Raw genomic sequence first — 12,089 nt, 5'->3', positions numbered from 1 at the left:
GTAGTTAATCATAAGGCATACCCCCCCGCCCTTCTTCTTACCAGAGAGATGTATGTTTCTGTCGGCGCGATGCGTGAAGAAACCAGGTGGCTGTACCGACTCTCATAGCGTGTCTCGAGTGAGCCACGTTTCCATGAAACAACGAACGTTACAATCTCTGATGTTTCTCTGGAAGGCAAATCTTGCTCGGATTTCGTCTACCTTGTTGTCAAGAGACTGGACGTTGGCGAGTAGTATGCTCGGGAGCGGTGCGCAATGTGCCCGTCTGCGGAGCCTGACCAGAAGACCGCTTCTTCTGCCCCTCCTGCTACGCCTGTTTTCGGTCACCGGCTGGGATCCGATCCATTGTGATGGGTGGTGGGCCAAACAGAGGATCCGCTTCGGGAAAGTCGTATTCCTGGTCGTAATGTTGGTAAGTTGACGTTGCTCTTATATCCAATAGTTCCTCCCGGATGTATGTGATAAAACTTTATCACTTGTATGTGATAAAAGATTTCCTGGGGTAACAATGTAAGAAATAATACATAAAAACACAAAATACTGCATCGTTTCCTGAGAACGCGAAGGGAGGCGGCCATCTCTGTCGGCGCCGGAAGTTAGAAGGCTGGGTTAAGGTGTGTGTGTGTGTGTGTTCAGGTCAATGTTAAGGTGTGTGTGTAGTTGTAGCAGGAAGATGGAATATGTCACATGCTTCGTAAACAACAGGTGTAGACTAACATTGAAATGCTTGCTTATGGGCCCTTTCCAACAAAGCAGGATACAATAAAATAAAATATGACACTAGGAATAAATACACAATGATAGCTTCGCTATACACACGGGTACCGAGTCGATGTGGAGGTTTACGAGACAATTGAGGTAGATAGGTGTATATATAGGTGGGGATAAAGTTACTAGGCAACAGGATATATACAGTACCAGTCAAAAGTTTGGACACACCTACTCATTCCAGGGTTTTTCTTTTATTTAAAATTTTTTTCTACATTGTAGAATAATAGTGAAGACATCAAAACTATGAAATAACACATATGGAATCATGTAGTAAACAAAAAAGTGTTAAACAAATCAAAATATATTTTATATTTGAGATTCTTCAAATAGCCACCCTTTACTTTGATGACAGCTTTGCACACTCTTGGCATTCTCTCAAACATATAGCTAAACAGGTGGGGCTCAAAACTTACTCCTAAAACAGTTACTTGCGACACTTGAATAGCTGGCTTTTAGCGTGGTGCTGACTGGTAACAAGCTTCAGTAATGTGTCAAATTCGATTCGAAAGTCGAACATGCATGAGATGGCCTGCACAAGAAAGATGAAACTGCATGAGATGGCCTGCACAAGAAAGATGAAACTGCATGAGCAAACACTGAGTTGAATGACGGGTCGCCGCTGTCTATATGTACTGTTTAAAACATATTTATTTTTGATCTGATGTTCTTCTTGCACAATGTCACACCCGTCCTCTGCTCGCTTGACCACATGTATTCTCTCACAACTCAGTGTTTGCTCACGCATATGTTTCATCTTGCTTGTATAGGCAATCCCATGCGAGTTCCACTTTTGAATCGAATTTGACACTTTACCGAAGCCTCTTACCAGTCAGCAGCACGCTAAAAACTGCGCAAGTGGCAATCTGAGGAGTAAATTTCACACATCACCATTTGCTACACATATAGATGCAACATTTCGGGAATGTTTTCAAGAAATCCTGGTTGGAGTATTCAGGATTTTCTTCTTATTCCCTCATAATTCCGTAAAACCTCCATCCGAGATTTCGGGAAAACCAGGGAATTTAAAAAAAGTTCAAATAGTTTTGTAAGGCTAGTCATGCACATATCCAGTTTGTTTTGTTATTGCCGGTGGGGTGCTATGATGAGGCATCGCCAATAGGCGGGACTTTGAGACAGTGGATTGAGCTAAACCATTGCATTGTGAACCACATAGCAGAGCACACGTGAGTTAGTACGGCTCTAGGGATCAACAGAAATGAGGGTAGCCTAAGCAGCAACAGCCATCTATTTTAACTTGGTGCTAAGTGCAGGCGGTAGTTCGTTGCACGGGCAGAAATGTGCATTTGGGACCTGTAGCATCAACTCCAACGGATCTCCTATTTGAAACTTATGACTTCATTTCCCGCATAATTTTCTGCGTCTTTTTCCAAGGACTTGCAAGTGCATGCATGGGCTTTATCATTTGGTTTAGGGGCTACCAAAAAGGCTATACCCTAACAGTTAGATCATCGGAACAGCCAGCCTGCATTGTCGGGTAATTTGTTTATGAAAGGTATCTTGGCACACTGTCTGACATTATTGACTGGGCAGACATTTCGTGTGATGGGACTCTTCAAACTCTGAAGGTAAGACATCTATCTCTAGTCTACAGCAGAGTGCAGGGTTATACACCTGTGATGTAATGCGTGGTCCGCGTTATTTTATAACCACATATGACTGATTTCTCGTGGTTTGGACGGCTCTTGGCATCATTCAACTCACTTTTCTCTTTATACCTCATAAGGCGAGCTTGTGGAGGGTTATTTGAAAAGAGGCAAGCTGTGACGCAAGTTATATTTGAATAGTGTTTTCTTTTCCAATGGCTCTTTCAATGATCCCCAAGTTGCGCAATGGTTTTTGAGCAACGATTGGATATGATTTACGGGCAATCGGGCAAGAGAGGGTTAATCATGTAAACTCATGCATTGGGTATGTACTGCGCTTCATACATCATAACCACACACATTGCCCCATGAAATCAAAAAATCAGTGAGCAGTAAGTAGGCAGTGGCGCGTTATTGCATTCTCTAGCAACCGCACCTTTGTGGTTTTCACAGTAGCCGAATACCAGGGTGAGAGTATTCTCACCCCTATTGGATGAATTAGATAGGCTATATTTGTGTATGAGACAGACAGGGTTATCATGTTAAGACTGCCATAGATAATGTTACCACAGCTGTTTAGTCTGGGCTGTCTATTCTGCCCTCTGTTATAATTAGGGAGGTACAATAGCAGCTATAGACCTCATTACATCATTGTTCAACACGGAGAAACTCACTGTATGGCTATTCATCTATACTGAACAAAAATATACACGCAACATGCAACATACACGCAACATGAGTTACAGTTCATATAAGGAAATCAGTCATTTGAAATGAATTCATTAGGCCCTAATCTATGGATTTCACATACTGGGCAGGGGCGCATCCATGGGTGAGCATGGGAAGGCATAGGCCCACCCAATTGGGAGCCAGGCCGACCCACTGGGGTGCCAGGCCCAGCCAATCAGAAAAAGTTTTTCCCCCATTAAATGATCTGGCAACAGCTCTGGTAGACGTTCCTGCAGTCAGCATGCCAAATGCACACTCCAACTCACAAACTTGGGACATCTGTGGCATTGTGTTGTGTAATGAAACTGCATATTTCACAGTGACCTTTTATTGTCCCCAGCACAAGGTGCACCTGTGTAATCATCATGCTGTTTAATCAACATCTTGATATGCAAGAACTGTCAGGTGGATGGATTATCTTGACAAAGGATAAAATGCTCACGAACAGGGGTGTAAAGAAATTTCTGCACAAACCATGAGAGAAATATGCTTTTTATGCGTATGGAACAATACTGGGATCTTTTATTTCAGCTCATGAAACATGGGACCAGCACTTTACATGTTCCGTTTATATTTTATCAGTGTATGATTTGAATAGCGAGGAAAAACGAGGCATTGTTATGACCTGGTAAAATATATTGCTACACTAATATCACTCATAGTCCTACATCATATTCAAATCAAATTTGATTTGTCACATACATATGTTAATGCGAGTGTAGCAAAATGCTTGTGCTTCTAGTTCCGACCGTGCAGTAATATCTAACAAGTAATCTAACAATTCCTAACAATTTCACAACAACTACCTTGATACACACAAGTGTAAAGGAATTAATAAGAATATGTACATATAAATATATATGGTTGAGCAATGGCCGAACGGCATAGGCAAGATGCAGTAGATGGTTTAGAGTACAGTATATACATATGAGATGAGTAATGTAGGGTATGTAAACATTATATAAAGTGGCATTGTTTAAAGTGACTAGTGATACATTTATTACATCCAATTTTTAATTATTGAAGTGGCTAGAGATTTGAGTCAGTATGTTGGCAGCAGCCACTCAATGTTAGTGATGGCTGTTTAACAGTCTGATGGCCTTGAGATGGAAGCTGTTTTTCAGTCTCTCGGTCCCACCTTTGATGTACCTGTACTGACCTTGCCTTCTGGATGATAGCGGGGTGAACAGGTAGTGGCTCGGGTGGTTGTTGTCCTTGATGATCTTTTTGGCCTTCCTGTGACATCGGGTGGTGTAGGTGTCCTGGAGGGCAGGTAGTTTGCCCCGGTGATGTGTTGTGCAGACCTCACTACCCTCTGGAGAGCCTTACGGTTGTGGGCGGAGCAGTTGCCGTACCAGGCGGTGATACAGCTCGACAGGATGCTCTCGATTGTGCATCTGTAAAAGTTTGAGTGTTTTTGGTGACAAGCCAAATTTCTTCAGCCACCTGAGGTTGAAGAGGCGCTGTTGCGCCTTCTTCACCACGCTGTCTGTGTGGGTGGACCATTTCAGTTTGTCTGTGATGTGTACGCCAAGGAACTTAAAACTTTCCACCTTCTCCACTATTGTCACGTTGATGTGGATACGGGGGTGCTCCCTCTGCTGTTTCCTGAAGTCCACGATCATCTCCTTTGTTTTGTTGACGTTGAGTGGGAGGTTATTTTCCTGACACCACACTCCGAGGGCCCTCACCTCCTCCCTGTAGGCCGTCTCGTCGTTGTTGGTAATCAAGCCAAACTACTGTAGTGTCGTCTGCAAACTTGATGATTGAGTTGGAGGCGTGCATGGCCACGCAGTCATGGGTGAACAGGGAGTACAGGAGAGGGCTGAGAACGCACCCTTGTGGGGCCCCAGTGTTGAGGATCAGCGGGGTGGAGATGTTGTTTCCTACCCTCACCACCTGGGGCGGCCCGTCAGAAAGTCCAGGACCCAGTTGCACACGGCGGGGTCGAGACCCAGGTTACAGGGTACAAGGGCAATAATAGCTACACAGCACACGTGCAATAACTATTAGGTCTAATGTTATTCATAAGCGCTTTGGAGTGCTGCTACCCACCACTGATTACAGCATATAAATCCCTATACACAGTGATATGAATCAGCTATGAGCATTGGGTTACATTCCAGTCTGTGCACCATGCTATGTGTGGCTCCACAGGTCAAACCCAGGCTTACTTTGTTTGGGTATCGATCCACCGGCCTCATTAGTGGGTTTTGACCAGAGCGATGCCCCATCTTGATAAGGGTTAACTCCGCCGCGTCTCCAACGCTGCACTTGAAATATGTATAAAGTTCAACCTTTTCTACCGCTCTACTAGTAGGGTCCTCGCCGCTCACCTTCCCACAATCCCCTGCACATTTTCTCTGCGTGCCCTTGTTGAAAATTAATTGGGGTGGAACTTCTGCTGAATTCACTGTTGGAGAAAACCCTACATTACTCTGTGTGTGTGTGTGTGTGTGTGTGTGGGAGCTCAGACAGGGGTGTGGGCGGCCTGACTCCACCGGCTCTGTCAGGCACTTTCCTCCAACCGCCCACGGAGCAGCGGGGATTAGGACAGGGCCTGGTGTTCTGGATGTGTTTTTGTTCTTCAGCCTCACTGATTTGACCCACTAGGATGTTTTCTGTCAGACTTAAAGCTGCAATATGTAACTTTTTAGGCAACCTGTCCAAATCCACATGAAAATGTGAGTTATAAATCTGTCATTCTCATTGAATGCAAGTCTAAGAAGCGGTAGATCTGTTCTATGTGCACAATTTCTATGATTCCCGTTCTTAAGTTTCATGTTGGCTTCTTTTACTTTCGGTTTTGTACACCAGCTTCAAAAAGCTGAAAATACAATGCTTTTGGTTATGGAAAAGATATTTCACAGCGGTTAGATGGTACAATGATTCTCTACACTATACTTGCTTGTTTTGTCACATGAACTGAAATTCGACGAACTATTAGAATTGTAACAACCAAAGCCTTTAAGGCTTTGACTTGTAAGTCTGTCTGTCTGGGGGTTTTCAATAAAGCTTCTGACAAAGAACATTACAGCAATACAGTGGGATGATGGGAGAGATACACCACATGGCCAAACGTATGTGGACACCTGCTCGTCGAACATCTCATTCCAAAATCATTGGCATTAATATGGAGTTAATTCCCCTTTGTTGCTATAACAGCCTCCACTCCTCTGGGAATGCTATCTGCTAGATGTTGGAAAATTGCTGCAGGGACTTGCTTCCATTCAGCCAAAAGAGCATTATTGAGGTTGGCCACTGATGTTTGGTGAATAGGCCTGGCTCGCTGTCTGCGTTCCAATTAATCTCAAAGGTGTTCGATGGGGTTGGGGTCAGGGCTCTGTGCAGGCCAGTCAAGTTCTTCCACACTGATCTCGACCAGTGGTGGAAAAAGTTACCAATTGTCATACTTGAGTAAATGTATAGATACCTTAATAGAAAGTTACTCTAGTAAAAGTGAAAGTCAGCCAGTAAAATACTACTTGAGTAAAAGTCTAAAAGTATTTGGTTTTAAATATACGTAAGTATCAAATGTAAATGTAATTGCTCAAATATACTTAAGTATCAAAAGTAAAAGTATAAATCCTTTAAAAATTCTTATATTAATCAAATCAAAATGTATTTGTCACATGCACCGACTAAAACAGGTGCAGACCTTACTGTGAAATGCTTACTTACAAACCCTTAACCAACAATGCAGTTTTAAGAAAAGTAAAGTAAAAAAAATATTTACTAAATAAACTAAAGTAACACAATACAATAACGAGGCTACAGTGTATATACAGGGGGTACAGGTATCGAGTCAATGTCTTGGGGAACAGGTTAGTCGAGTTGATTGAGGTAATATGTACATGTAGGTAGGGGTAAAGGGGCACACTGTTTTTAAAATGTATGGCCATGGAAACCCATTTCATGAAGCTTCCGACAAACATTTCTGGGCTGACGTTGCTTCCAGAGGCAGGTTTGAACTCGGTATTGAGTGTTGCAACCGAGGAAAGACGATTTTTACACGCTACACGCTTCGTCACTTGGCGGTCCCGTTCTGTGAGCTTTGGGGCAGCTCTAGCAGGGCAGAAATTTGACGAACTGACTTGTTGGAAAGGTGGCATCCTCTAACGGTGCCACGTTGAAAGTCACTGAGCTCTTCAGTACAGGCCATTCTACTGCCAATGTTTGTCAATGGAGATTACATGGCTGTGTGCTCGATTTTTATTCAACTGTCAGCAACGGGTGTGGCTGAAATAGCCGGATCCACTAATTTGAAGGGGTGTCCACATACCATGTAGTGTATATGTACAGGTCTTCTAAAGTCAAACCTCATCAGCTTGTTTTGGTGAGATCCTGTTCAAGTTGCATGACGAGCTGAGTGTGTATGTTGTTGATTAACTGCTGCTATTATTTTAATATTGGGTAACATGCTTCTTACTCTGCTCTTTTTGCGAATCAGTTTCTGATTTAGAGAATTGCGCCATCATGTAAAATATGTTTTTATCCATCCACTGTCTTTGCTCGTGCTCCCTTTAGCCACCACTCATAGTATGCAGCACTTTCAATACAAAATCCCTTTGCAAAATCAAATCAGACAATTGGTCCAAATCAAAACAACCAATTTCTTAGTTGATTGATCCATGTGCCATTTACTTTCTATTAGGCCTCCTTCTTGCACTATGTTCATTCAAAGGCCCACTGAGAGAAGTGTTTGAACCCTGGTTCTCCTGCATGCTGCCAGATCGTTAGCCCTCTGAGCTGAAGCCAGAGCATTAGCTCAGGAGTTAACGCAAGTCTTCAGATCTCAGGCAAGGTAACTCATTGGCTCATTCACTAATTGGCTTCCCTGTAACTATTCCCCAGGTCGTTGCTGTAAATGAGAATGTGTTCTCAGTCAATTTACCTGAACAAATAAAATAAGGGTTAAATAAATCCATAAAAAGCACCTCCGTTACATGTGGCGTGATAGAACCTACAACAAGTCATTTGATTGGTGATCCACACCTCAGCAGCATGAACAAAAGGAATTCAGCAAGGGAGGGTGTGATGCGCAGTTAGAAAATAGATCTCTCCCTGTATATACAGTAACTCACCTCCTCTCTTCTCTTTCTGCAGGCACATTGCCTCTCCCAAAGCCTTCTGTATACATGCTTAACATTTTGCTTGTCTCCAGAGGCTCCTAGAGCAGCCAGCGACCTCTCTGACTTGCGTCAACGCCGCCATGCTCCAGTGCCTTGTTAGGCAAACTGGCCTTAATTGGATTCTTTGTAAAGGGCTAATTTATGCCAAAGGACTGAGATCTGGTTAGAGGAGGGATAGAGAGGGGTGAGGGAGAAGGAAAGTGGTGGTGGTGGTGGGGGTGGTAGAGAAGGAAAGAGAGGGATTTAGGACTGGCCGAGAGTGAGAATGAGAAGGATGGAGGAAGGAAGTACAGAAGCTGATCAGTTGAAAGACAGAAGAAGCAAAATCAATCTCAGGAGAGCAAAATAAACCAACAAAGAAAGTAATTACAGGGAAACAGCTAACCAGAGGCATGCAGTCGCATCACCGGGGTACGCTTCACTGCCTCCTCTCCTACTCTCTCCCTCTCGTTCTCTCTCTTCCACGCTCTTTCATTTTTTCTTTCTTTCCCTCCCTTCCTCCATCTCCTACTTTCTCTCCTTCATTCATTTGTTCTCTCTCTCTCTCTCTCTCTCTCTCTCGCCTTCACTCCCCCACACGTTCCTGAGAGGAGCCAGAGGACCTGGGCAACTTCATCCTGTCAGTGCTCCTTTCACCTTAAAGGGCAAAGATGGAATGCCTGGGAGAGAGAGAGAGAGGCATACGTAACAGCTAAAGGTCAAGCTGTCCATAATTAAAGCAGCCAGGTGATACATAGTCAAGGAGGTGGCTGGGAGAACAAATGGAAAGACAATGGGTGACCACACAGGAGTATCTTCCCTGTTGAGTAGTAAAAGCAGAGTATTCATGCTTATTCTGACTAGAGTGCACTGTCTACATCCAGTATCTGCAACAGGTGTGAAAGTATACACTTTACTTGTTTAAATGAATTTACCATACTCCTGCAATAGAGCGTGTGTTCATACATTTCATTATTCCTGTTGTGACCTCAGTTTATGTCTGTGTCCACAAAAATCCACACATACCCTTCTATTGCTCAGTGTTTATCTAATAGCTTGATAGTGTAGACTTTGACTAGATGTTCAGGAGTCTTATGGCTTGGGGGGTAGAAGCTGTTTAGAAGCCTCATGGACCTAGACTTGGCGCTCCGGTACCGCTTGCCGTGTGGTAGCAGAGAGAACAGTCTATGACTAGGATGGCTGGAGTCTTTGACAATTTTTAGGGCCTTCTTCTGACACCGCCTTGTATAGAGTTCCTGTATGGCAGGAATCTTGGCCCCAGTGATGTACTGGGCCGTTCGCACTACCCTCTGTGGGCCTTGCGGTCAGAGCCCGAGCAGTTGCCATACCAGGCAGTGATGCAACCAGTCAGAATACTCTTGATGGTGCAGCTGTAGAACCTTTTGAGGATCTAAGGGCCAAATCTTTTCAGTCTCCTGAGGGGGAATAGGTTTTGTTGTGCCCTCTTCACAACTGTCTTGGTGTGCTTGGACAATGATAGTTTGTTGGTGATGTGGACACCAAGGAAGCTCTCAACCTGCTCCACTGCAGCCCCGTCGATGAGAATGGGGGCGTGCTCTGTCCTCTTTTTCCTGTAGTTCACAATCATCTCCTTTGTCTTGATTACGTTGAGAGAGAGGTTATTGTCTTGGCACCACGCGGCCAGGTCTCTGACCTGACCTGCTCCCTCAAAACCGTCATCAGCAAATTTAATGATGGTGTTGGAGTCATGCCTGGCCGGTCAGTCATGAGTGAACAGTGAGTACAGGAGGGGACTGAGCACGCACCCCTGAGGTGCCCCTGTGTTGAGGATCAGCATGGCGGATGTGTTGTTACCACCTACCCTTACCACCTGGGGGCGGCCTGTCAGGAAGTCCAGGATCCAGTTGCAGAGGGAGGTGTTTAGTCCCAGGGTCCTTAGCTTATTGATGAGCTTTGAGGGCACTATGCTGTTGAACACTGACCTGTAGTCAATGAATAGCATTCTCACTTTTTGTCCAGGTGGGAAAGGGCAGTGTGGAGTGCAATAGAGATGGCATCATCTGTGGATTTGTTGGGGCGGTATGCAAATTAGGGTGGGTCTAGGGTTTCTGGGATAATGGTGTTAATGTGAGCCATGACCAGCCTTTCAAAGCACTTCATGGCTACAGATGTGAGTGCTACGGGTTGGTAGTCATTTAGGCAGTTTACCTTAGTGTTCTTGGGCATAGGGACTATGGTGGTCTGCTTGAAACATGTTGGTATTACAGACTCGGATAGGGAGAGGTTGAAAATGTCCATGAAGACACTTGCCAGTTGGTCAGCGCCTGCTCGCAGTACATGTCCTGGTAATCCGTCTGGCCCTGCGGCCTTCACATCGGCTGCGGAGAGCGTGATCACACAGTCTTCCGGAACAGCTGGTGCTCTCATGCATGTTTCAGTGTTATTAGTTTAGCTCGTCTGGTAGGCTCGTGTCACTGGGCAGCTCTCGGCTGTGCTTCCCTTTGTAGTCTGTAATGGTTTGCAAGCCCTGCCACATCCAACGAGCGTCAGAGCCAGTGTAGTATGACTCGATCTTAGTCCTGTATTGAAGCTTTGCCTGTTTGATGGTTCGTCGGAGGGCATAGCGGGATTTCTTATAAGCTTCCGAGTTAGAGTCCCGCTACTTGAAAGCGGCGGTGTTAGCCTTTAGCTCAGTGAGGATGCTTCCTGAAATCCATGGCTTCTGGTTGGGGTATGTACTAGAGTTTGACCGATTGTGATTTTTCAACACCAATACCGATTATTGGAGGACCAAAAAAAGCCGATACCGATTAATCGGACGATTAAAAAAAAAAAGAATTAAAAAAAAAGATATATATATATCCACTGCTCAAAAAAATAAAGGGAACACTAAAATAACACATCCTAGATCTGACTGAATGAAATATTCTTATTAAATACGTTTTTCTTTACATAGTTGAATGTGCTGACAACAAAATCACACAAATTATCAATGGAAATCAAATTTATCAACCCATGGAGGTCTGGATTTGGAGTCACACTCAAAATTAAAGTGGAAAACCACACTACAGGCTGATCCAACTTTGATGTAATGTCCTTAAAACAAGTCAAAATGAGGCTCAGTAGTGTGTGTGGACTCCACGTGCCTGTATGACCTCCCTACAACACCTGGGCATGCTCCTGATGAGGTGGCGGATGGTCTCCTGAGGGATCTCCTCCCAGACCTGGACTAAAGCATCCGCCAACTCCTGGACAGTCTGTGGTGCAACGTGGCGTTGGTGGATGGAGCGAGACATGATGTCCCAGATGTGCTCAATTGGATTCAGGTCTGGGGAACGGGCAGGCCAGTCCATAGCATCAATGCCTTCCTCTTGCAGGAACTGCTGACACACTCCAGCCACATGAGGTCTAGCATTGTCTTGCATTAGGAGGAACCCAGGGCCAACCGCACCAGCATATGGTCTCACAAGGGGTCTGAGGATCTCATCTCGGTACCTAATGGCAGTCAGGCTACCTCTGGCGAGCACATGGAGGGCTGTGCGGCGCCCAAAGAAATGCCACCCCACACTATGACTGATCCACCGCCAAATCGGTCATGCTGGAGGATGTTGCAGGCAGCAGAACGTTCTCTACGGGTTCTCCAGACTCTGTCACGTCTGTCACGTGCTCAGTGTGAACCTGCTTTCATCTGTGAAGAGCACAGGGCGCCAGTGGCGAATTTGCCAATCTTGGTGTTCTCTGGCAAATGCCAAACGTCCTGCACGGTGTTGGGCTGTAAGCACAACCCCCACCTGTGGACGTCGGGCCCTCATACCGCCCTCATGGAGTCTGTTTCTGACCGTTAGAGCAGACACATGCACATTTGTGGCCTGCTGGAGGTCATTTTGCAGGG

General features: G+C 44.9%; 1 protein-coding gene across 3 annotated transcripts in view; it reads left to right on the top strand.

The window, feature by feature from the left end:
- Positions 1–1,911: 1,911 nt before the first annotated feature.
- The window catches only part of LOC129865842 (RAS guanyl-releasing protein 2-like), a 72,471-nt gene continuing 62,293 nt past the window's right edge, over positions 1,912–12,089 (top strand). For all 3 annotated transcript variants that reach the window (XM_055938880.1, XM_055938879.1, XM_055938883.1), the window contains exon 1: positions 1,912–2,357. The gene's annotated coding sequence lies outside the window, so the exon portion shown is untranslated. The remainder of the gene's footprint in view (positions 2,358–12,089) is intronic.

The sequence above is a fragment of the Salvelinus fontinalis genome, chromosome 11, assembly GCF_029448725.1.
Source record: "Salvelinus fontinalis isolate EN_2023a chromosome 11, ASM2944872v1, whole genome shotgun sequence".
In the NCBI taxonomy this organism is placed as follows: domain Eukaryota; kingdom Metazoa; phylum Chordata; class Actinopteri; order Salmoniformes; family Salmonidae; genus Salvelinus; species Salvelinus fontinalis.
This window is presented reverse-complemented; position numbering and strand designations above follow the sequence as displayed.